At 32.5% G+C, this 27,969-nt stretch overlaps 1 long non-coding RNA gene across 1 annotated transcript; it reads left to right on the plus strand.

Moving 5' to 3' along the window:
• Positions 1 to 38: 38 nt before the first annotated feature.
• LOC127700842 (uncharacterized) lies at positions 39 to 27,969 on the plus strand. The gene is made up of 5 exons (XR_007981738.1): positions 39 to 170; positions 5,239 to 5,406; positions 8,023 to 8,310; positions 12,245 to 12,277; positions 23,274 to 27,969. It is a non-coding gene; the product is annotated as an uncharacterized LOC127700842 (long non-coding RNA).

Consider the following 27,969-nt stretch of genomic DNA (forward strand, 5'->3'; position numbering starts at 1 on the left):
GATTTAGTTTACTGTTATCGATTATTGTGTATCGTACACAAAACGTTTTAAAATGGGTATTGCTACCTGGTCCAAATATTCAGTTTATGTTTCGTCGGTTTACTTTCAGAATTGAAAAAAAAAATGATTGGAAAGGATATTATTTTAACTGTTCTAACGCCCCTAGTAATGTAAGTAAACACTTTACCAGGTGGGACGATTTAAGAATGTCAAGCTTATTTTTAAAATATTTGAACCAACTTGCAAAATAAAACAATTGAGTTATTGTTTTCTATTTTCAGTATAAGTATTATATTTGTTAGGCTGTTCCTGTGTACTTCATTATGTTGGGCATACTGTTTTTCAAAGTCCTTCTTAATCTTGGGGTCTTCATGATGGTTTAAGATTGTAGATTGACATTTATAATATTCTACATCTGCTCATTGTTGAAGGCTGAACGTTGACCTATAGTTGCTTACATCTACGCCGTTTGGTCTCTGGTGGATACTTGTTACCTCATCTTAATTTTATATATGAATTAAACTAGATGGGGATATTCGTCAAAGGGGCGGCATTCAATCGACACAAAAGAACCAGAAGTCTTTTCTTATGTACCTATAATATCATAATTTTTCCAATTGTGTTAATGCTAGTTAGTTATATCTTTTTTTACATTTTTTCGTGTTCATGCCTTCCGTTATTAGTTTTTATTATTCACATATTTTCACGGAACCTTAATATTCAAGATCAGATTTGTTTGGCTTTGTTAGAATTTATCGAAGATGGTTATTCAAGATTTGTTAAATGTTTGTTTGTTTTGAGATTGTGACACAGTGATGACTGCTGTACCCATATTTTGACAATGTTACCTATTATAAAGCTTCAAATAATATTGTCTTTGTATGTAAATCGTATTACTACGAATGTCTTGTTAAAGAATTAGGAATAAATGAGCACTCAGGTAATCCCACATACAAAGACATCATTTGACAAGGATGAGATGTTAGCAAATCATAAGTCCTTCATGGCTTCAATGAACATTACATTGAACACCAAATCGGAGGACTTACCTTGTTTGTATTGGATACCTAAGCTTCACAAAATTCCGTACAAACAACGGTACATTGCCGGCTCATCTGCATGTTCCACTAAAGAATTGTCCATTAGATTGACTAAAATTCTGTCCGCAGTGAAAGAGGGTCTTCAGAAATACTGTGAAACTGTTTATTCGCGTAGTGGTATAAACCATATGTGGATTCTTAAAAATTCTAAAGAACTTCTAGATAATTTTAAATCTCGATCTTTTTCTGAAATTAGTTCTATCAAAACTTTTGATTTTTCAACCCTGTATTCCACCATTCCCCATGTGAAATTGAAAAATCGACTGAAAGAAATAATCCACAATGCCTTTCATCATAAAAATGGTAGCATACGCTATAAATTTACTACTTTGGGATATCATAAGGCATATTGTGTTAATAGTGAACAAAAGGGTAAAACATGCTACACAGAAGAACAAGTGATCAGTATGCTGGAGTTTCTTATCGACAACATATTTGTTGAATTTGGAGGTAGACTTTTTCAACAAATTGTCGGCATTCCTATGGGAACGAACTGTGCGCCTCTCCTTGCCGACCTCTTCTTATTTTCATATGAATCGGAGTTCCTTCAGACACTTGTCAAAAACAAGAAGATCAAAGAAGCCAGATTTTTTAATTTCACTTTCAGATATATTGATGATGTTCTTTCTATTAACAATCCGAACTTTTCTGATTGGGTTCCATTAATATATCCCCCAGAACTAGAAATTAAAGAAACAACAAACACGGCTTCTTCTGCCTCATTTTTAGACTTATATCTCGAATTTGACATACACAGTCATCTCAGTACCAGAATCTAAGACAAACGAGACGATTTTAATTTTATAATTATAAATTTCCCCCACCTTAGTAGCAATATACCAACTTCACCTGCATATAGGATATACATTTCCCAACTTATTCGATATTCAAGAGCTTGCAGCTCCTACTCAGACTTTGTAAAACGTCACCAGTGTCTGAGCAGAAAGTTGATGAACCAGGGGTATGTCAAAGAACGTCTCGTCCTTTTTCTAAAAAAAGTTCATCGGAAGGTACCAAGACCTTGTTGATAAATATTCCGTATCAACTTCACAAATAATACATGATGGTCTTGAAGTATAGATTCTGCGTACTGACGTTGTTTATCATCTTAACAACGTGTAATATTGTTCTTTCATTTGTCTTTGTTCTATTATTAATATTACTTTTACTGTTTGGTTTGTTTTCTGTGATATCCATTTGACGTGGCTCGGTACTTATACATCCCGTCAATGTGTTTGTATTATCTTTCATTTTTGCTTGTGTGTTTTGTATATGCGACTTTTTGTGTTTCTTTGGTTCTTGTAACGTGACTCTGTACTTTAAAAGATCCCGTCATTATGTTATTGTTCTATTATATGTCATTATGTTATTGTTCTATTATAAATTTGAAAATAATTTGAACGACAAACGACACATTTATTTTACTCGCGTAGTGGTATTAACCATATGTGGATTCTTAAAAATTCTAAAGAACTTCTGGACAATTTTAAATCTCGGTCTATTTCTGAAATTAATTCTAACATAACTTTTGATTTTTTAACCCTGTATACCAACATTCCCCATGTGAAATTATAAAATTGTTTTGAATAAACATTGAACGACAAAATTTCTTCTTATGTGACGTTTACATTTTCTGACGTCAGACACGCGAAGCAATGAATGTGGTTTTTAATTTGATGGATGCTTTTGTGCTTTTTTGTAAATGATTGTTTGTTTTGATATTGTAACACAGTGATGACTGCTGTACCCATATTTTGACTATCTTATTTATTATGTCTGTTTTGTTCACGCATCGTTGTAAATATAACGGAATTTGATGAGACTGTCGTACAAGCGAGAGGTTTAGCGCTATAAAACCTGGTTCAATCCACCATTTTCTACATTTGAAAATGCCTGTACCAAGTCAGGAATATGACAGTTGTTGTCTATTCGTTTGATGTGTTTTGTCATTTGATTTTGCCATGTGATTAGGGACTTTCCGATTGAATTTTCCTTGGAGTTCAGTATTTTTGTGATTTTACTTTTTATGTCTGTTTTGTTCACGCATCGTTGTAAATATAATGGAATTTGATGCGACTGTCATACAAGTGAGAGGTTTAGCGCTATAAAACCAGGTTCAATCCAACATTTTCCACATTTGAAAATGCCTGTACCAAGTCAGGAATATGACAGTTGTTGTCCATTCGTTTGATGTGTTTTATCTTTTGATTTTGCCATTTGATTAGGGAATTTCCGTTTTGAATTTTCCTCGGAGTTCAGTATTTTTGTGATTTTACTTTTTTTCAATGAGCGATTGGAATAAAACCACGAAGTTATCTCAAATAATAATCATTAACCTGGTGTTTTTTTTTCTCTCCCGAAGTTGTAAAGAGGTTCCGCCAATTTCTCCGTATTTACCTCACCAGCAATAGCAATACTTTTGGTTCTTTTCTGTTATATCAGCTCGTCAACGTTTGTATAGTGAGTGTCTTATATTAATTGTCGAGATTCGTGTCTGGTGCAATACATTTGGTACCGTTTAAGGTCATTTTAAATTCCTACTAAAATGCACAGTTTCATTTGTGTACATCGAGTTTTGTTTTTGGAAAATAAAGATATGCCTTTCATTGCAGGTATAAATCAAGACTTTTCTGTCCAGTATGTCCTCTTTAAAACGTTCGAAAACTACTAATTGTGCAAAACTTAACTTTGTTAAAGGGGCACTAGCTACGAGATATATAAAAAATCTCAAATATGATTTTTTTGGTTTAATCCTTGAAAGTGAAATAGTGAAATAATTATTCGCGTTTAGCAGCCAGTATAGTTCAATTGTGTCAAAATAAGCTAAGAAACATTGAAGACGAATTATTCACTTGCAAGTGAATAATTTGACCTCATTGAATCCGTATTCATGTGAACTTTAATTTAACCCCTTAGCTAGAGATGGATAACGCATGCATAGTGCGTGTAAAATTATTTAAAGGAAAAGAATGTCAACATTGAAAGTGAAACAAAGGTAAATCATTTGATTGACTGATTCGATCCACAAAAATCATTCTTATACAGGTAAAAACGATGAAAAACATATATTTTTAATCTATAATATGAAACTAAGCAGACCTAGAAAAATAAAATTGCACGAGTTCGCTTAATCTATTTATATATATATATATTTATGTTTATACCGCTTATATGGTCATCGGAGGTCAACTCGATTATTAATTAGATGGCGTCTGGACTAAAATACACACGAAACGAAGCTACATATTATTTAGCCCATGCCCTGTAAATTGTTTATTTTGGACTTTTGATAGTTTGGATAAATGTTTTACATTGATATAAATCAAATATGAGAATTTGAGTCAAATCGGTGAACATGAATTTGACAGCTATTGCCCCTTTAAAATTGTCTACAACAGCAATTTGATGTGTTGAATAAATAGCAAAACAATTTTATGAATTTTAATTCAGATAATTACAAAATTTAATTTAAATAATTTGGACTTCTTCACCACTTATATAGTTTTATCAACTTTCAAATACAAAACTTATACAAGGGAAAGTATCGTACGCTTTGGTTATATAAAGGCAACAGTAGTATACCGCTGTTCAATAGTCATAAATCGATAAGGCGAAAACAAATCCGGGTTATAAATTTAAACCGAGGGAAACACATCAACTATAAAAGGAAAACAACGGAACAACAGAAACACTGAACTGCAACAAAAACAAACGCCTATATACATAGAAACGGAACATTTGATAACAACCGCCATATTCCTGATTTGGTACAGGGCATTTTAAGAAAAAAAATAGTGGGTGGAACCTGGTTTTATGGCTAGCCAAACCTCCCACTTATATGGCAATATTAAAAATACCGCTTAAATGACAACACTACGTGACAGGAATACAGTACAAATAAACGCAAGAACACTCAGGACAGAGAAATACATAAATAAATAATACAATAGTACACTACAACATGTAAACCACAGAATAACAACGGATACAAATGAAATTATAGCGATTTATTAAACCCTTCTTTTCTTCTATCTGTAGACATGGTATAAAATATCAATCTAAGCATAACTTACATTGCTGCGCTAGATTACTGTTAATATATTGAATTAATTTAATGATATTACATGCATTTTTTCAGGCTTTTACACAGAGAGTATACGGAGAAATTCTAGACGCGTTCCATGGTGTTGTAAATTTTGATATTATAGTAATAAATTGGACATTGCATAAAGGAGATAATAAGACATAACAATGGATTATTTCAAATTTTGCGTATTTACTTTTTTAACATGGAAATCAATAAACGGTGAGTTTTTCTTTCAAATGTACGTATGTACATACAGTATAATAAAAAATAATTTATTATACACTTCCCCTATAAAGAACAAATAAGTAAAATATAAATACCAGGGTATAAAAATGAAAACAACACTATTAATACCTCATGCATCTGAATCGTACCTCTGTACCCACCGCACCAGAAACGTTAAAGCCAAATACCCGATAGTTTGAGGCACTAATATCGAATCACTTTAAGATTCATTCGACCAAAAATAACATAATAGTACAAAGACAAATGAAGGGAAAATTGTAAAGTAAATAAAAAGATCCACAACTTCAGCACCTAGAATCTATAGATCAAGACCATCCCGTAATATTTGTGAAGCAGACAGTGAATATTTATGTTTTTGGTCTTGGTACTTGCCAATGAAATGAGACATTCACTTGACAAAACCCTGTCTTATTAATTGTTTGCCAATACACCGATGACGTTTTACAAAGTCTGAGTATCAGCTGCAAACTTTTGAATATCGTTTTGAGCTGAGAAATGTATGCTCAATACACGGGTGAAGTTGGAATATTGCTGCTAAGGTGAGGAAAATTTATATTTCAAAATTGAAATCGTCTCGTTTGTCATATATTTCAAATTCGAGGTATTTGTCTAAAATGAGGCGAAGGAAGCTGCATTTGTGATTTCTTTAATAGATAGATTGGTACTGCAAATGGGTCGACTTGGATAAAAATGACACGATATACGGATACGAAATTGTTAACACCAATTTACAAAATCAATTCAAGTTTGGCCTTTGAGTTCCATTTATGCTGCAAGGTCTTCTCTAGCAACTTGTTTTATAAGAAAATAACAAATGTCTTAACGTCTGTTTCTAAAATCAATTCTATTTTCCTTCCTTTGTAATTAAAAACAACATGGCCGCAACTATTTTGCAAAGTATGGCCACAACTATTTTGCAAAGTATGACCGAAACGACTGTGGTCTAACTGGCAGTGTGACCGGAACGTCTTGCCTCGGAAACTTTGACTTGCAATACGCCATTTGAGGAGCGCATAAAGAGTTGTTATTAAGAGGCATATTGATCGTATAGAGTACGTGGCATTCTCCCTTCCTGCGGAATCGACTTTAACGTCTTGGTTTTTACCGAACGTGCATCTGTGTATTTATACATTTAGCACAGTCAAACAGACGTCCCTTTGCCATGGGGATCACTGTTCAATCGAAGAATTCAAAGAATGACAACATTTCTATACCCTAGTCCACTCTTTGGGGGTATTGAACCATTAAAAAAAGTAAAATTTATTATAATGTACGATTGATATCTTAAATGTACAAAACACATGATTCCGAATTTCTTTTTAGTTCCATAAAATATTTGAGTAATTAAAACTGGAGTTTTATAATTGAAATTTAAAAAACAAGTTTCCATCTTTGCACATAAATGGAAAAATGCAGTCAATGCACATTTTTATGATAAATTGAATTTTAAATCTAAGCAACTAATCAAAAGGAATTCATTTTGACAAATGCACATAAACGATGGGCTGCGAGTTTACTCTCCGACAACTGTTAGATAGAATCAGAATCATGACACTATTCTTTGACTACTACGCCATCGAAAACTACCAAATCGTATTCAACAATTTACCGATATCCGACGTAAATCAATTATTGTCCTACCAGTCCCAACAGAGAGTGAAACTTTGGTTGGCCTTTAAAGTAGACATAGTTGTCAATATAATGGAATTCTGTGCGACTGTCATACCAGTGAGAGCTTTAGCTAGTTATAACACAAGGTTTAATCCACCATTTTCCACATAAGGAAATGCCTGTACCAAGTGAGGAATATGACAGTTGTTTTCTATTCGCTTGAGCTTTTGATTTTGTCATTTGATAAGGGACTTTCCGTTTTTGAATTTTCCTTTGAGTTCGTTATATTTGTTATTTTACTTTTTGTAAGCTGTTAGCCACACACTACAACTCATTGAAACAACTTCTTCAACACAAGATTGTTTCGTCAGTTTTAAATTTTTCTTGGCGTTCGATATTTTTGTTATTTCACCTTTTATTTCTAGCTAAGCATTTGTTAATTGTTAGCAATGACTATTCCTCACATTCGATCTGTTGAATTGAGCGATAGCATATTTGACCTGAGTTTGGCCGATTCATAAAAAATGAAAACAACACAATATAAATTTAATGCGTCCGAAGCGCTTTTCTGGATTTACCTTCATCAGGAACGCTCAGAGCCGAATATTTGAAAGCCAAGGATGTGTAAGAATCGAAACAGTTGAAGGGCTATATGACCAAGAGTAGCTAACATAGCTAAATTCATCTAAGGTCAACTTTGCCTGCGGGAGTTGAAACCTCAGTTTCTTTAAAATTTATAAATTTATAAACGGGACAATTTTAGAAATGTTTGTTATAAATCATGTTAGTACCGAAGTACTGACTAGCAATAGCAATGTCTTATAGTTTTGAATTTAATGCATACATTTTACTTTTTAACGTTATTTTCCTTTTCAACTTTCGTAATACAATTTTTATTGATTTTTAATGAAAAGCGAAAAAAGATATTTTATATCTGTATAGAAACATTGTCGTAATCTTTTTGAAACTGTTTTTCAGGTGCACTTTCTATCAACGGATATGGCTCGCTCAAATTAAATTCGCATTTATTATTGGCATGTCAAATCAGCTCCTTTGAAGGCCCAGCAACATGGAGTAATTCTAACATGCAACGTATCACATGTCACAAAGGAGGTTTTTGTGATCTAGAGACTAAAGACAACTTCAAGTTTTCTGGAAATACTTCTAGTATTTTTGTGATAATAGATCCACTAATAAAGAAAGACGATCACATGACGTGGACGTGTTTTCATGATTCTGCGAACATTTCTTATACAGTTATAATAGGTGAGTGTCAGGGGCCTGTTTATCGAAACTTTCCCAAGATCGGTCCTAGGACAGAAATTAGGATAAAGTTAGGACCGACTTACGACATGTCTCAGCATGCACATCGAAGCTATAGGAGTTTCTTAGCTAGGATGTCCTAACTGCTGTCATAAGTATTGGCGTAAAAGAAAATAGCAAATTAAAAATGAAAAAATGAAAATATTGTATCAAATTTAACCAATAACTATAATTAAAAAAAGATTAATAATTAGAAAATAAATATTAGTTTTAAATTAAAGGTAAGACAAAAAATATAACTACGTTTTATAAAAGAATTGAACAAACTAATTGTAAATAGTTAAAACTAAATAAATAATCGATAAAAATCATTATATGCTTTGAGTGATCAGAATTCAAAGTGTCATACTTAAAAGTTCAAAGGGAAATCTCGTGCATCTTTCATATTAATACGGAGTACTTCAACTATTTTATTACTGCAAAAAAAAAAAACGAAAAAAAAAAACGAAAAAACAAAACGTGTATATTGAAATATTGTACATGTTATAACTTGTACAATGCAAAAATACAAGTTATAACATACAAAAGTACCTCGCACATGTTATAACATATACAAACCATTGCTTAAAAATGGTTTTAACTTGTACAAAATTTATAAATAAATTTAAATGAAGCAGAATATATATTTGCAAATTATTGAATAATAAATAACAATAATCAAAAGCTCAGAACATTTTTAAGAGCACAGTGATCACAAAGTTTCAGGAATGTTTTTATTGCTTCACTACTTATGTTGTCATAATGCGTTTTCAGGTCATTGTAGTTTGGAAATATTGAATCTGGTCTTCAACTTTTTTGGCCTTGAGCATAACTGATGTAAATCTTTACTATTGCATTCTAAGCGGAAACTCACAATTATAATTCACCAGATGAGAATACTGAATAATGTTTGTCGGCTTCATGTTTGTTTTAAAAGGTATTAACACTACAACTGTCCAAAAGTCTGACAAGACCAATTTTTGTCTCAATTTGCATGCACAGTTACTCGACATTCTCCAAAAGTATGACTTGTGTTTAAATTTTTCTTGACAATTTCTGATTTATATTAAATTTGTATGAAATTTACTCGACAAATTCTCGACATTCTGAATATTGTCTTAAATATTTTTGACAAATTCTCGACATTTGAATGCTGTCTTGAAATTTCTCGACAGGTTCTCGACATTCTTTTTTTTTTCTCAGTATGGCTTGACAATTCTGAGTTTTACAAATCATGACCAATATACATGATATATCTTTATCTTTATTTCTCTTTAAAGAATATACTGTTATTTAAAGTTACACTTATTACAACAAAAACAAAAGTTGGGCATGTAAATATTTTTATAATTAAAAATGTGGGTACTATATAAATATTTTTATAAATACGATTATGGGTATGAAATTTAAAATATTAACAAATATAAATGTGAGTATATTGATATAAACCAATTTAAATGTGGGTTTGTAAATAATTACATATGTTGATTTATAAATCTTATAAATAATTGCTGAATGATTGAAACCAATCATACTGTAGACATATTGCATTGTTCATGCATAATATTCAATGTTAATATGGCAAATAAACAATTATTGTACCAAAATGTGGCTTTTTATCAGTAGCAATGTATTATTGTACACTAATTCTTCTAAGTTTAGTTGAGCGATAATAGAAATGAGTATAAAACAGCAAAAGAAAGTGTAAACTGTTAGGAATGTGTCTTTACACAATTCAGACGAAATTTATACTGTTGATATAGTGTTAAGACATCTTTAAGACCGTCAAGAATGTGTCGAGATATATTCAGACAGCGTTAAGACAGTCACGAATGTGTCAAGACATATTCAGACGTAATTAAGAATGTCAAGAATATGTCAAGACATATTCAGACATTATTAAGAATGTCAAGAATATGTCAAGACATATTCAGACATTATTAAGAATGTAAAGAATATGTCAAGATTGATCGAGACAAATTTAAGACAGTCAAGAATTGGTCGAGACTAATCAAGACACTTATTAGATGATAAAGAAAGTCGAGAAATTTCAGACAATGTTAATACTGTCAAGACATATGTAAAAAAAAAAACCCGAGAACTTTATTACACTAATTCAGACTTTGTTAAGAATTTTTAAATATATTTTAGACAAAGAAATAATGTCGAGTAAAAATTCATGCAAATTCAGACAAAAATTGGTCTTTTCAGACTTTTTGACTTTCGTATTGTAAGTAATTATTAAACTATTCATCTGGTCATTAACTGTATCAAAAAGGACAAAACACAATAACATTAATGAAAATTAAAAGAAAATGATGAAAATGTATTGAGGTTAATTGCATGTGTTGTAATAATTGAAACATATCTTTATTTTCAAATTTTGTACAAGTTAAAACTATTTTCAAGCAATATTTTGAACATGTAATAACATATACGAGGTACTTTTGTATTTATCCATTGTACAAATTATAACATGTACAATATTTCTGTACATCTCATAACCTGTACAAAATCGCAACTTGTACACGACATATATACTTATATGGTATCCAATTTTAATTGGACAACATCATGATCTACACGCTTAATAGTTTACCAATATCCATTTGTAAAGATGTGTAATAAAACAAATGAAATCACCATTAATTATAAAATAAATAATTTTGGAAAAAATTAATGTTATTATTTTCTGATTTTCTTTTGTGTACCTTTTGATCAGTGGGTGTCGGTATAAAAAAGGAACATTTCAGTACATCCCGACGAATTTGTATACAATTGCTTAAAGTAAGGAACCTCGTCAGTGCTGGTCTTAGATTACGTCTTCGTTAAAACCAAAGTGGGGTTATTTTTTCTGAATAAAAAAATTTTGTGTTCATTGCAAACATTTTTTTACATATGCTTAATCTATCTTCAATGTTTCAAAAATAGCCGGAAAGATGATTATTCGAATATAGATTTTAACACAAAAATGATAAGACATCCTTGTCGATGAGGAAATGTCGACGGACCTGGCCATATTTTAGGACTTGGTCCAAAACATCCCTTTAGTTCAAAATAATACCATTAAACAGATTAATAGTTTAGTTAAAATTTGATTCGAACTCAAAATAATAAATATTAATTTTGAATCTTAAAATTGTCATGTCTAAGTGACGTTTCGATAGCTGATCGCTGATTACAGAATTACGAAACTAGAAATTAGAGGATATAAAAATAAGAAGATATCATGATTGCCAATGAGACAACTATCTATCAGAGACCAAATGACGTAGATGTTAACAACTCGGTGAACAACATCATGGATACCATTTTTTTCGTGGATTTCATTGGTACTGGTGAACATCGAATTTTAATGTTCAAAGAAAGACACATTTTATATAAGGTTGTATGCAGTATTTGGCAACCCACGAAACTGAATAGCCACGAAAATGCTAGATTTCCATATCCCGTTTGTAATAAGTTTTTCTATAGCACAATTTGCAAACCAAATATTTGTATCTATGAAATAATTTAGTAAAGGTTTAAACTAATTTGTGGTAACGAAATCCTTGACTGTTATTATGTGAGATGTTTTCGTTCTTGCAGACTGTAAAATTTCCAATACATGATAGAAACTAGACCCTTAGGAAAACTCGCCGTGACATTTTTGCATTTTACTTTTTATGCAATTATATTGATTTTACTCCAAGGGAAGGGAGTTCAGTGTCGAAAAGATTTACAGTTAAGATAAACGAACACCCCCATAGTATAAGAACTAAGAAAGCAAATGTTTGTGCGAATCGGTCATCTGTTAAGAATAACTTTAATCATATCGCTTTATGAGTGAGCTTTCATTAAATAAGTTCCCCTTTTGTGTTAAAAATTAATGTTAATATCTTTTTATTTTCTGCTTCAGATTCTTCCCATTCATCAAGCCAGACGCCTTCAGGTAAGAACAGTTGAAAATTAATAGAAAGTAAACTGAAAAATTGTTAGTTGTCAGAAAAAGACCTCAGTTTGCATGCAGAAAAAAAAATTTCTTAGACAACTGCAAATCTATTTAAAGAATATGTACAATCATTTACGATTTGTAAATTGAAACAAGACCCTTAATTGATACGATATAGTAGAAGGGACAAATAATAACATAACTCCAATTCCTGACATCATAATTGTCATCGTTACCATAAGCTGAAACCGAGACCTATACCGAAACCGAAACCAATGATAGTTGAGCGAGTAAAAATTTTCATGTGTAAATAACAGTGTTATTACGTTTTAATGAAATCATCTAGTATATTCATTTATATTTTTTTTTCGGAAACTGACATAATCACACCAATAACAAATGTATTACACGAAACATCTATTCAAGTCAGGAATATGACAATTGTTCTCCATTCGTTTGATGTGTTTTGTGCTTTTGATTTTATCATTTGATTATGGACTTTCCGTTTTTGAATTTTCCTCGGAGTTCAGTATTTTTGTTATTTTACTTTTCACATGAATCTATTTAAATAATGAAAAGTGTTATTCCAACTTTTACTGAATACACTAAAAAAAGTGATATACAATTAAATATGCCAGTAAAACTTTATCTATGATGCATACAAATCATGAAAAATGGGAAAAAGGGACAATGCAGCATACAGTTATACAATTGATGCAATATTGCTTATGATTTTATATACTTTCCTTCGTCAAATGAGTTGTCTACATGAACCCTTTTTCAAGTTTTTTTGTTAACAATTTTTTTTTATCGTGATGATCGATTTCTGTTAACGTAACCTTTTTAAAGTATATGGTATAATATAATGTGTTCAGCTAGGTATATTGTGTCAACAAGCAAGTGACAGTCACGAGAAAACGGTAATGTCTCCTATAGGTTGCATTTCTGTAAATATAGACAATGAAATTTCTCATAGGAACTCCCTTTGCGGCTAAAACTGTGCCACTTTTACTATGAAGTTTCGCAAAAAATTATATCCTAGAATGGAAAGTTCATATGCAGTACTATTTTATTCAAAGGTCAAAACATAGGGCTGTGCGGCATATTTTCAACATTTATGTGCCCCGAACTTGTTAGAGTTTAAACTTATACTAAAATTCTGACTACCTCTACCTCCACTTTATGCCTACTTCAGAGTTCAATTTGCACCGCAACGATACTATTTTATACCGGTAACAGTCACAAGTTATGTCTCTATGAGATGAAACATAGAGATCATATCTGGGAACCAGTACGTCAACAAATCAAATTATCTATGAATATTATATATCTCCCCAAAAGAGGCGTTGTTTGAAAAACAGCTGTATTTACAAAGTGCAACATATACTAACATTTATTCAAATAGAAAACTCTCTAAAACACTTTTTCTCACAACAATACTTATTTGTCAGAAATATAGCCTTAACGAAATCACTGCACATACTCTAAGTTTTCTTTTACAGTACATTTTAAACCCCCACCCCTGTTTCAATTTTTTTAAGAATTTGAAAACAAGACTTTAATTATTGCCAGCTTACCCTATGTGCATGTTTTCTGATAAGAAAATCTAGAACCTGTTAGAAACTATTCTGATAACAAATTGAAAGCATTTCAGTATACTATACATGTAATGTTTAGTAGTTAATCATTCCAACATTCAAGATTATATAAAGTATCCAATCCTGCCTCTGCCTCCAGTCCACATCTTACTGTATGCCTATTTGTCAATGAAAGATCACAATTTCTGCCTCAAATGGTCATTTTAGAAATCTTGTCACAATAGTATCATCTCTTACCATATATCTAACATAATTTAGCTAATATATGAACTAGAAGTGTTTAAACAAAGCCATATTTGCCAAAATTGTATGTATGAAAATACCAGTCTGATGTATGAATTCACTAAAAGTTTTATTATAGGATTAAACGCCTTTTTAAAGGAATTTATTGGTGTATAAACTCGACCAATTCACTCACAAACAAATAAAAGTCCGAAGTGAAAATAATTTTATTTAACGTCGAGCCGGATTGTGTTATTATCGCCGCCATCTTGTTTACATTGGTTACAAAAAGAAGTTCGGTCAACGTCGTCTATCGAAAAATAAACAACGTCAAGAACAACTGCCGGAAGTCTTTTCGACCAATCATATCAACGTATTCCCTAATATACAAATCATATAAGAATTATAGACTGCTAACATCTGATTTTTGCATAACTTCCAAGCACAGCTATTATTTTCTATACAAAAGACCTTTAAAATAATAAAATCATAGCATTTACAAGTTAAATTATCTGTTTTATGAACTAGGGGGTAGGCATTTTTCATCTACTTTATCAGCAATCAAAGCCGGGCTCCAAAGTTATTGTGAAACTGCCTATTCTAGAGGTGGCGTGAATCAGATGTGGATACTAAAAAATTCCAAAGATCTTTTAGAGTACATACAATCTAAGACTCTCTCATCTTGCAATAGTATTAAAACATTTGACTTTCTACACTTTACACAAGTATTCCCCATTCCAAACTAAAAGACAAATTGAAAGAGTTGGTATTACTTTGTTTCATTAAAAAGAATGGCGAATGTAGATACAAGAATCTTGTCTTGGGGAGGGATAAATCCTACTTTGTAAAGAATCATTCTGATTCAAACAAAAAATTCTCTGAAACTGACATTATCAAGATGCTTGATTTCTTGATTGACAACATATTTGTTACGTTTGGAGGACGTGTTTTTCAACAGACTGTCGGAATTCCAATGGGAACCAATTGTGCCCCTCTTCTTGCCGACTTGTTTCTTGATTATTACGAGGCTGACTTCATACAGGAACTTCTTAGGAAGAAATATAAGAAGGTAGCAATATCCTTTAACTTTACGTTCCGCTATATAGATGATGATCACTCTCACTAAATAATACAAACTTTGGTGACTATGTTGAACGAATCTATCCCATCGAGCTAGAGATAAAGGATACTACAAATACAGTTAAGTCTGCCTCATATCTTGACTTACATCTATAAATTGACAATAAGGGTCTGTTGAAAACAAAACTTTACGACAAAAGAGATGATTTCGGCTTCCCAATTGTGAACTTGCCATTTCTATGTAGCAACATTCCAGCAGCGCCTGCATACGGAGTATATATCTCCCAATTGATACGATATTCCCGGGCTTGTATTTCCTATCATGATTTCCTTGATAGAGGATTGCTGCTCACAAGGAAGCTATTAAACCAAGAGTTCCAAATGGTGAAGTTGAAGTCATCCCTTCGTAAATTTTACGGACGCCATCACGAGTTGGTTGACCGTTATGGAATAACCGTTTCACAGATGATATCGGATATGTTCCTTATGTCGTAACTACAATACCCTTCCCTTTTCACCAATGTGACCTACCGAATTAGACTACTTACCGAATTTGTAATAACATAAGCAACACGACGGGTGCCACATGTGGAGCAGGATCTGCTTACCCTTCCGGAGCACCTGAGATCACCCCCAGTTTTGGTGGGGTTCGTGTTGCTAAGTCTTTGGTTTTCTATGTTGTGTCATCTGTACTATTATTTGTCTGTTTGTCTTTTTATTTTTGGCCATGGCGTTGTCAGTTTGTTTTCGATCTATGAGTTTGACTGTACCTCTGGTATCTCTCGTCCCTCTTTTCTAAACAATTTAAATTACAAATGTGCATATATTATAAATTTATTTTGCATTCAGGGCTTTAAGTAAACTATGCATACCGTAAACTGTGACTTTATGCTGAGTCATCATAGTTAAGGCCCAGGATTTTCTCAATCTTCATGTAATATTTATAAAACTTCATATTTGAGTTAATTTCATTAAAATCTCTGAGATAAACCAGATTTTTTGAAATTCTGTATGTTCTCTTTTTTCACCCAATCTAGACATCAATCTGTGTAAGTCATCGTGTCATTGTTGTGACTAAGTAAGAAAGATTGCATAGGTGTCTATCATAACCCGAAAAAATGCAATGTATGTTATGAGGTCCAATGTAAAACAAATTCCTGACAATCCTATTTAATTTGTTATAATTTTTCTGCAGAGTGCAATGTAATAGTCGATTTATAAACGAATGAATAATTGGCAAAATTTGGCGGATTGATTTATAGTCAGGAATAAGATAGTTGTATTTCATTTGCTCCGTCGTTTGACAAATCCGACCGTTTGATTTTTTTCATGTTTTATGAACTTCCTCCTTTTGAATTTATCTTTGAGTTCGGTATTTTTGTTAATATTATGTTATGCATTAAAGTTTGCTTAACATCAAACATCAAAAGCTCTTGTTGAAACGAAGACTCATATCTTATTCATATTAAAGGCCCAACCGATTATTATGTCAGCTTCTAAGACATGCAGCTTTATTCAACAGTCTTGTCCTCTCTAAGGAGGCATCATATTTCATTAAAACTATCAATTATTTCGACAGTATTTCCGAACAAGTACAATTTAGGTCCTGTAAATTTCATTCCCTTTTTAAATTTGGTTATTTCTCTTTGGTCCCTTTTAATGAAATAGTACTTCATCTGTTAACCCTCTCAAATGCAGGTACTTATGTCATCGTTGTCATATATATATTAATATGTTTGATTTGTCATTCATCAGTTCATTTATTTCATTCATTCCACTTTCTGTTTCATCATACTCATTATGGCGTTTGACTGAGACTGACGACAGTTCAAATACACATCACTGCACACGTGAATGCTTCAGCAAGAATAAAAATAAAACTACACGGGGAAAAGAAATGTACGCCTTTTATATATGTTAGACTCAGTTCGACGTCCGGTCTCTAATCGACGTCTGTTCCTCAAATCGACGTCCGAATCTGACGTCACATTCTCTAATCGACGTCCAATGTGACGTCATGTATTTCCAAAAACGACGTCCGATTGATTGTAGTTTTCTCTAATCGATGTCCAATATCAATAAATAATAAATGACATGCATGTTAGTATACATCAATAAGAAAACAACCCAACTCCAAAGAACAAAGAAACCCAAACGACATCTAGAGGACAACATTCAGTCTTCAACAATAGACAAAATAAAAAAGTAAAGCCAATTGTTTTGAGAGTACATGTATTATAATTCGGACTCTGTAAGATATATTTGTGTATTTTGTGGCCATAACCGTATTTGTATTCGCATTACAGCCATCATAAGGTGCGTCGACAGGGAGTGCATATAATGATATGATTGTACTTGACTGGTTCCCGATCGCAATATTCAGTATGTTACACGTATGCAAATATAACAGCATGGCTATCAGCTAATACCTTTAACGTAGTGACGGGAACCAGGAACATACCAGTTGTAATTGTAGTTGCTACGCGATCAAGTATTAACGTATGTGTAATGATTACTTCAGAATTTTTTTGGCACAATTGTTGTAGTACTTTACAGGTAAATGTTTAATATATCTTTATAAAATGCTTATAACTAAAGGATGATTTGTGAGTTGTTTTTATATTAACTAAGAAAAGTAAATCCAAAAGCTATTACAAAGAATGAATTAATTTACTAGCAAAGGTTTAGTACAATGAAACTGCTCTGTATTGAAAAATTGTATACTAAATTAAAACCCTTGTATTAAAAATATACCTTCAAATGAAATATTTTCTTCACCAGTATTAACCTCATCATTTATGTGCTCACTAGCGCAACCATCACCGACCTCGGGCTGACAGGTTTCTGTAGATTCTTCTGTGCTATGTATAAAAAAATCTTTATCCTCTGCATTCAAATGTGTTGTGGTAAAACATAATCTCTCTTCCTGCGTGAGGATTGTAAATGGAATCTACCTATATATACTGAGTGCTAATGAAAACACAACACTTTGTTTTTTAAAAATAACATTTTAATACAAAATAATCGTCGTCTTACGGCTTGTCCAATTTGATCCCATAAGTGTTCAATTGGACTCAAATCCGGCGAAAAGGCTGGCCATGGTAATGTCTGAACATGGTTGTTATTGATGAACGCAGTTGTGAGTCGTGCGGAGTGTGCACGAGTGTTATCTTGTTGAAAAAGATTAACATCTTGATGCCTAGCCATAAACGGTATAACGGTCAGCCATAAAACTTCACCAATGTAGCGTTGGGCGTTTAAATTGCAATTGATAGTGATGAGTGGAGTTTAATGGTTGAACGATATTCCTCCCCATACCATGACACTACCACCACCCCAACGATCTGTCTCTTGGATACACGAATCTGCATAGCGTTCTACTCTTCGTCTCCACAAACGAGTTCGTCCATCACTACGGCGAAAATGGAATCTTGATTCGTCCGTCCATAAGACAGTTGTCCATTACCTGTGTGACCATCTATGACGCTGTTGTGTCCATCTAAGGCGATTTTGGCGTCGTACTGCTGTCAGCATGTTACCAGGGAAAGGCCGTCGTGCCCTTAATCCACTGCTGCGCAAACGGCGTCTTACCGTGTTTGCTCCAATTTGTCCCCTATGGACGCCGACAGTCTCTCGTGCTGATTGGACAGCCGTACGGAAACGATCTCTCAGGTTCTGAAGACGAATGTATCAGTCTTGCTGGGCAGTAGTTGCTCTTTGTCTTCCGGGACGTGGCCTATCATTCAGAGACCCAGTTTGGTTGACTCATTGAGTCTGGTAATTGTTGAGGCCGAACACTGCATTCTGCGTGCAATTTCACGAACTGAAATGCCTCCTTGCACCATGCCCCAAACTTCATGTCTCTGGTAGTCCGAAAGTCTTGGCATCTACGCCTTAGTTTATTGCAGTGGCTTACAAAAAAAAGGATGGGAAATTTCAATTCTTAAGCAAGGCTTTCCAAAACAAACATGAGAAAATCACTTGTGCGTAAAATAGCGGTGCACTCGACTCTCTTCCCTTTTCTGTAACCAAGCACGTAACTTTTTTTCTAAAATCATTCAAGCGTAAAGTTGTCGAAAGAAGTCTGACAATTCATTTTCAAACCGATAAAGGTAATTATTTTTAAAAAAAATATTTATATTTTTCTAAATATTTGAAATTTACAAGTGTTGCGTTTTCATTGGCACTCAGTTAAAATGTGACACTATTGAAAGAATGAAATTATACGGACTTTTTACATTTTAAACAATTTATTTATCAATATTTTTATTATATCTTTAATGAAATTATTGTCTTATGGAGTATTCATTTTGTTTTTACTTTAAGTTTGTTATGCTGATTCTCTTAATATTTTGTCTTACAAAAGAGCAAAATTTTGTATTATTTTCATGAACTCGCCTTTAAAGTTGTTTTTAAAAGGGCGTCTGTCACAAAAAACGTTAAAACATTCGTGAAATCTTGGATTACAATTATTTTGTTTGGTACATGTATGTCACTGTATAAACATGACAAATTTCTGTAATAAACTGTTTTAAATATTTTTGAAATGCAAAAAATGAGTTGTGCTTGTCTAAATAATAGTCTCATTTGAAATAAGTAAATTGAAAGTTAATTTAAAGTAAATAAATAAAATTCAACATTCACAATAATTGTGCAAATATGGGATTCAATATTCCGGTTTTTTTTAAATAGCGTTACATTGTATTTCGGCATAGTTGTAAATCTTATAAATTAAAAATTAGCTATAAACGAAACTCAACTATTCATCTAATGTAGGGTCAAAATTGGTCGTTTGAAAATAACTTGTAAGGCATTGCTGGCTTTGTGGCTTTATGGACTCTGTTATTGCAGTCTTAAAGTTCAGACGGCCAGTCTTTGTGTTCAGACATTTAGTTGGATTCTAAAAAAATAGGTTAAGGTGGTACCCAACACCTTGACTAATATTAATTTGGCTCGTTTAATTTTCATAAAATTTTGACAAAATGTTTACTTTGACCCTATGACAATGATATAAAATTTCAAAAAATTTGTAACAACCACTTTATCAGAAAAATTTCATTTGTTATATAGCAGTTTGACAAACACTAATTTTGATCATTGAGAAGCTTAATATTTCCTTAATAATACAACGTGATAAAACGTTTAGCTGATTTTTACAGAGTTTTCTCCCTGTAGTGTTAGGTACCACCTTAACGTCCTGTTAAACCTTCCTACCCGGACCTTGCTTTTGGGATCCATAACATCTGCTAGGTTGGAGTTTGAAAATTCTTTTCCATTAGCAGACTATAAAAAGTAAAATCACAAAAAACTGAACTCCGAGGAAAATTCAAAACAGAAAATCCCTAATCAAATGGCAAAATCAAAAGCTCAAACACATCAAACGAATGATAACAACTGTCATATATAAAGGCAACAGTTGTATACCGCTGTTCGAAACTCATAAATCGATAGAGATAAAAACAAATCCGGGTTACAAACTAAAACTGAGGGAAACGCATCAAATATAAGAGGAGAACAACGACACAACAAAAACACAACATTTAAATGTAACACACACAGAAACGAACTATAATATAACAATGGCCATTTTCCTGACTTGGTACAGGACATTTTAAGAAAAAAATGGTGGGTTGAACCTGGTTTTGTGGCATGCTAAACCTCCCGCTTTTATGGCAACGTCAAACACAACACCAAAACGACAACATCACATGACAGGACCACAATACAAATAAATGGGAGAACATATATTCCTAACTTGGTACATGCATTTTCTTATGTAGAAAATGGTGGATTAAACATGGTTTTAAAGCTAGCTAAACCTCTCACTTATATGACAGTCGCATCAAATTCCATTATATTGACAACAAAACAAACAGATATAAAATTCCTTATGTAACAGGAAGGGGAACTTTAAAATTTAAAATTAAATCTGCTATTTCTTTAGCAGTCTTGGGTTTTGTTGCTCCCCTAAAAGAAAATCTTGAGTAACAATCAATTATATTGCATACATATGAAAATCCTCTTACTACTGACATTTTTTCAAATCTACTTGCTAGCAAAAAGTAAAATCACAAAAATACTGAACTCCAAGCAGTTCGAACTGTTTGGATATGTTGCTGGAATTGGTCTTCGTGTTGTTGTAGTTTTTGGCAATTCAATAGCACTTGCATATTGTTGACATTAAATTCTGTTTTGAATATTTTTTTAACTGTTTCTCTGACATCGGTAAACACTGTGGTCATTCATATCCAGAAATCAACGCCACTTTGCTTATTTGAATATTATACTAAAGAAATCGGATACGGGTCACGGAAATTATATTGAATGTCTGTTTTAACTTTAATTTAAGTGATAGACAGGTTGCGGGGACAGAAAATAAATATACACAATAATATACACCATTTAAACGAAACATAATGACTGTCGTTGCAAAAATCAAGGTTTCTGAGCTATTTTAAAAATCGAAGCGAGAGGATTTTAACATTGCAGTATAAAATACAGGCTAAAATGGCTGAAACGTCAAATTTGCAAACTTCGTGTTGAAAATTGGCTTACAAGGTCATTACAAAAACAGGTTGCGGGGATGGAACTTGAAACTTGAATGTCCAAAGAATAAGCAAGTCCAAACCTTGAATGTGTAGTCGTTGAACTCTAGGTGTCCACGTAAAGTTAAAATGACCCTATTTCAAGAAGAATAAACTCACGAAAACACGAAAAATTCACTAAATTCGCGTTCATTGTTTTGATTTTGACCGCCTGACAACTTTACGGAAATATCAGAGTGATTATAAACAAGGACTCTGTGACGGGTAACTTATAATATCCGTGTTTTAAAGATTTTAATGATATCAAGCCAGTCCAGTTCAAACTATTATCACGTGGTACAATTCTCATTTACATATTATGAATATTAATTAGCAAAAGTACTACTAATTTCTGGCTATGTATTGCTTCGTATATATAGTATCTGCTTTTCTGTGGTATTTTTTGTGATTTTCTTTGATCATATCCACGAACTCAATTTTACTTACGCATCTCCAATGGTGTACATTTAAATCAACAGATTTTCTAAACATTGAATTTACATTTTGGTCGTAAAAATATTAACCAAGAATTGTCTTCAAAACACTCTCGGACAATCCATGTTTTAGTTCTGTTATAATCTTTTTAGGTCCTCATTTGCAGTATTGTTCCTTTGCTTTGGATATTTCCATATACTACGGCATGTCGGCCAAAAATGGCTCGGCGTTTGGATCTATTTTTGCTTATTCCTTTTTTTCTTTTTTTCTCCAAAACATATCCTTCATTAGGTACTGTGTCTTGTTCAATTGTTGTCTCAAAGACATCTATGACGTCATTTGATAAAGTTATGACGTCATTGCGGCAAGTCCATAAAACGGACGTCCATTAGAGAAGCTAAAAGTTGGACATCGATTAGAGAAGCTAAAAGTTGGACGTCGATTAGAGAGGTATAAAATTGGCCGTCGATTTGGAATCTTATGTTATTGTGACGTCAGATTTGGACGTCGATTAAACAGAAGGACGTCGATTAGAGACAGGACGTCGAACTGAGAGTTACATATATTTTAGTATTTCATTAACAGCTTAACCGCCTTTCTTCGCGGACTCTTGAAATATGAAACAATATTTACAAGCATGTTAAGTCTACTTTACATTTTTCCGATAGAATTTCATATTTCATAAAGTCATATGGATCAATATATATATGATAGTTTTATCGTCAAAATCAATACGATTTGATACGGTTTTCAGTACTGTTTACATAGTTCTCTAGTAAAGTTCAAAATTACTGAACTACAGCAATAAATTGTCTTATTTACATTATTAGTTCATTGCGTAATTTTGTAGTGCTTTGTCGAATTTATTTGTCCGTGAGTTTTTGGTCAGTATTTAGCTTGAGGTATGATATTTGGGTTTGAGTGCATATCAAAAAATATTTCGTGTTGAAATTTAAAAGAAAAAATTAAGAGCAAATTTTTCGTGTATTGCATTCCCTTAATGCAATAATTACAAAGCTCTAGTAACCTCATATTGCCACAAGCTAATGACTTTGTATTATATTAAATATTTTACAGGTTTGAAAAAAGGAGAAATAGCTGGCATCGTAGTACCTATTTTATTGATTATAGGAGCACTAACTATAGGAGTAGTATGTTATTTTAAGCGGAGGAAATCAAAATAACATTCTAAATATAACGCAGAAATCATGTGTGCAGGTGGTAATACTTTTCCATATGAATAAAAAAAATTAACTTCCACATCTTTTTCCCCTGAGAACCAATTGTGGATGCAGTAGAATGTGTCCCTGGACCTGTGTTGTCCTTATATTAAGCATTTTTGCTTGTGAGAGAATTGTTTGCATCTTCTATTATAAGTATTATATTAATGTTATATTTATATGTTTTTATTACCGTAAATCCTGATATGCTTTTACTAATAATTCTTATGGCGTTCTTTTCTAGCCCGGTGCTAACCTTCACAATGTTTCTACAGAAGAGGTGGCCAGGATAACAATAGAGAATGCCACTAAGTAATTTTTTCAGGCTGTTTATTTTTATAAGAATTCTTCGACAGCTCTATCTATTGTTTCTACATTCCGTTTTCGACTTTCACCATTTTTTGTATTTTGGGCAAAATATAGAGAAGAGTCAGAAACTGAATATTTACCTTGAGCAAACAAAAATCATTCTATCAATCATGTAAGAATGGCCTTAATTGCATCATTAGCGATTTAGATTGGAAAGAACCAAACAGTAAAATAACAAAAATACCGAACTCCGAGGAAAATTCTAAACGGAAAGTCCCTAAGCGAATGTCAAAATTAAAAGCTCAAACATATCAAACGAATGGAAAACAAATGTCATATTCCTGACTTGGTACAGACATTTTCTTATGTATCAAATTGTGGATTAAACCAGCAATTGCAGTCTTGAGCATTGATACAGTAATAAAATGAAATTTGAGAGGCAAGAAGGCGTCTGGAGTACATAAATATAACCATAAAAAACACTAGTTGTACCAATTAGTTGTTTTATTTTCATACATGAAAATGTGTGTATTGAAGGAAACTTGAATCCTTGCTCAACTGCGGCCAAGATATCATGTCTCTATGATAAAGTTTGCTACAGAATAAAGCTTAACGGAATATTACACTTATATTCAATACATCATTTTGGCTACATATTTTATAAATCGAACCATCTTGATCAATTATCGGATTTAAAATTCCAAATGAAATGTTGTCCAAAATGTACAAAACTCAACATACTGTAAACCAACTAGTTGTCGCGACTTTCGCGAGAAGAAAGATAACGCGAATTGTAATCGTTGCGAATATGTGAAACTCTGATTTTTCCTATGTATGAATATATCAAAAAAGTGAAAAGATCGTAAATATAAATTGCCGCGAAGTAGCTTTGGATAGACTGATACATTCGTAGAATTTAAATTCGGACATATTATTCTGACTACGAACCACTTAATTTTGCTTAACCTTCATCATGTTGTTTGCCGTGTGGTAAGCAGCAGGCACTAATGTTAAAGCCTTCTTTTTGAATTAGAATAGGGGTTTGAACGCGTACTCCTGAACTACGCAAACCGGGCCAGGTACTTCGAGACCTGCAAGGTGGTCGTATAATTAAGAGTAAATTGAATTGAAAAATTAGGGAAAGTCGTTAATAATTTATGTGTCCCTTGGAAGAAAGGGATATATATATATAGTTTTACTTTGAGTTCGTCTTGCTCTTTTTCTGGTTGATATTTTCTTCTCCTGCAACTGTCGTAGTAACAGAACCTTTTTTACATATCTTAAGACTTATAGATTATCGATACTTTTTCGACCGAGAACGTGGTTCTCAGCTACAATCTCAGTGCGACATTCAGTGTTTGATTAATAATTCTTTTGGTATATAAGCCTAAACTTTTATCATGTTTGCGTATGGTGTTTCATTCAATTTGCCATAGTAGTTTAATTACGAAATAGTTGATTCTCTGCTTCGTATCATATGATTTTCATTGTAATATTTTCCTTTAAAAAATCTGGTCTATACTTTCGTTCTTCTGTGACATATAAAATGTAAGAGAGATTATAAAAGGTTGGTCTTTTAAAGTATGAAGTCATTCATAGCATAGCAACATACTTATTTTATAAAGGTATATGTCTATATTGACTATAAAGTCCATGACACTGTTATGATAAGACTGTTGCATTGTAATTTGCTTTCATTATGACTATTTTCCAGAACAATTTTTTTGTGAAATTCATCTGTGACATAACAGGATTGTTAGTTATCCTCTCTCCACACAGTTTATAGATTCATTAGGCGTTTCGCATCGATGTGTTTAATTGGAAGGGAGATCATTAATTTAGCTCTTTTGTGTTCAAAATTAAATTTCAATTTGACTTTTGTTCGTCTCAAAATTATAATTACATTATTGTTACATTTTTTACCCACCTGTCCAAAAGTCTATTTACAAAGAGAAACGCATAATTACGCGTTCGGGGTACCTTTCTTTACTTTAAATGAGTTGACTCAGATAGATAGTTGTCTCATGAAATAGTCCTAGCTCGAAATAAAAACATTTAATATACCTTACACATTTTCAGTCCTAAGAACAACGTTGCGTTTTATTCCTTGAATGCCTACATTCTTTCTTCTACCGACAAATTCCAAGTGCAAAAGTGTTGACATTCAAGTTATTGGGTGATTAAAGAAAGTGTGGTCAACACAAATAGTAATTATAATATGTCCAGAGTAGATTGGTACAGTTCAAGGTTGTGATACTATTATGTACGGTTTGTTTGCAATGCATAAATCTGTTTCGTTTTTATATCTATTAGTTTAAAATGATTAAACAGTTTTTAGACTGAATGATAAAAGAAGTTGTTTATCAATTGAAGCATAAATAAACATAACTTAAATAGCGTACACTGAGTTTGTATATACATTAATTCCAGTAATTGTTAGGGAATCAATTACTGTGTGTTTTTTGTTTTGTTTTATGTAAACAGATACGTTCAATAAAAATCAAATTTGCTTGCTAAATTAAGATCCAACTATTGTGATTCGAGCGTCAACGATGAGTCTTTTGTAGAAGAAACAAAATATATAACTGGTGTTTTAGATGAGCTTTTCAACCACTGGGTCATTGCCACTGCTGGTGGACGTATCACCAGTCTAGTAATCAATACTTTTATATTCACATAAAATATCATTGATATGTTCCTTTTCTGTAAATGTACTGTTCGGAATATATTTCGTATCTGGATCAATTTTTATGAAATTTAGGGTACATATATTTAATGCTTTTCAAATTTGATTTTGATTTGACCTTCCAACCGGTTTGATTTGAGCGTCATCGAGGAGTCTATGTAGACGAAAGGACCGTCCGGTGTAACAAGTTATAAGCCTGGTATTTTTTCCTGCGTTTTTGACAACTACAGGTACGATGCCACTGCTGGCGATTGTTTCGGTCCCAGTAGTATCACAGTAGTCAGTGCTTTTTTGTTGACGTAATATATCATTAATATTTTCATTTTCTGTGAATTTAGTGTTTATAAAATGTTGCATTTAGTATTTGATTTAACCTTTCAACTGTTTTGATTCGAGCTTCAATGATGAGTCTTATGTAGACGAAACGCTTACTAAATAAGTTTAGTTTCTATAATGATATTTTGTTAAAACGGGAAAAGTTTAGTCTATTTATCGGTAATTTGTGCATTTTCCCTATGATGTGTACTCGCTGATAATGTCAGTATCAGTGGAGAGGTCGTGATAAAAAAATTATTGGGTCAGTTCGCAAATTCCCTTTCATTCACAAAATCGCGCGTGATTTTTTTTCGCAGAAACGCACGAGTTTTTTGGTGAATAAAACACTTGTCATTGTTTGAAACTTTCAGAAAAAGTTATTTTAGCCTTTTCGAACGATTGTGTGAAAATTTGAACAGAAAATGTACGAAAAACCCGACAAATTTGCGTTTTCTGCAGTATTATTGGTAGCTTACCTTAATATTCACAAGGACGTCGTATAACTAGCATATCGTCTATGCTATGCCGATCTGAGTTTTTATTCCTTCATAGTCTGGTGCTGTTCCAAGATGTCTTCTTTTTTTGCTTCTTGAAAAGTATTTTATAACCTGTTCAGTCACTATAAAGTGTTACAATTCATATTTAAACGCAACACATAAATAGTAGGTTTGGCAACAAGTACTCGAGTACTCGCTCGGAAGGTCAAGTACTCGAGTGCAATTTTAGTACTCGGATACTCGTTTGCCTTTTATAAATCTTGCTTATATATTTCCCCTGACTTTAGTTCCCTTTTGAATATCCTTCGTAATACTAATAAAAATAATATCTATTCACAACGTAAATTCGTTTATCCTTACTCCTATGTGTTATAGCTTTATCTCAGTTTTATCTATAATCGCAAAATTAAACGTGTTTCAGCAGTACCAGCATAGCCCGTTCCTTTCGAGAGGATTTTTTTTTCATGTGCAGGACTTGTTGTAACAAAATTTAGAAACATCTTTCATCTGTAGTTGTGGGTACAAAAACAAAATCAAAGTGCCCTGCGGTGAACCTTACTTAACTGATTAGAGACATTTGTAACGGTCTTTCTACACGGATTAACACTTGCATGAATTAATAATAGTTGTAAACTTAGTACTATTTATCTAATTACTACTTGTCTTTGTTTGTTAATCAAGACATCTTTGTTAACGTGATTGGTATGAGATCTACATTTAATGTAATAAATGCATATTTGAAATTT

Source organism: Mytilus californianus, unplaced genomic scaffold, assembly GCF_021869535.1.
Source record: "Mytilus californianus isolate M0D057914Y unplaced genomic scaffold, xbMytCali1.0.p SCAF_5, whole genome shotgun sequence".
NCBI lineage: Eukaryota > Metazoa > Mollusca > Bivalvia > Mytilida > Mytilidae > Mytilus > Mytilus californianus.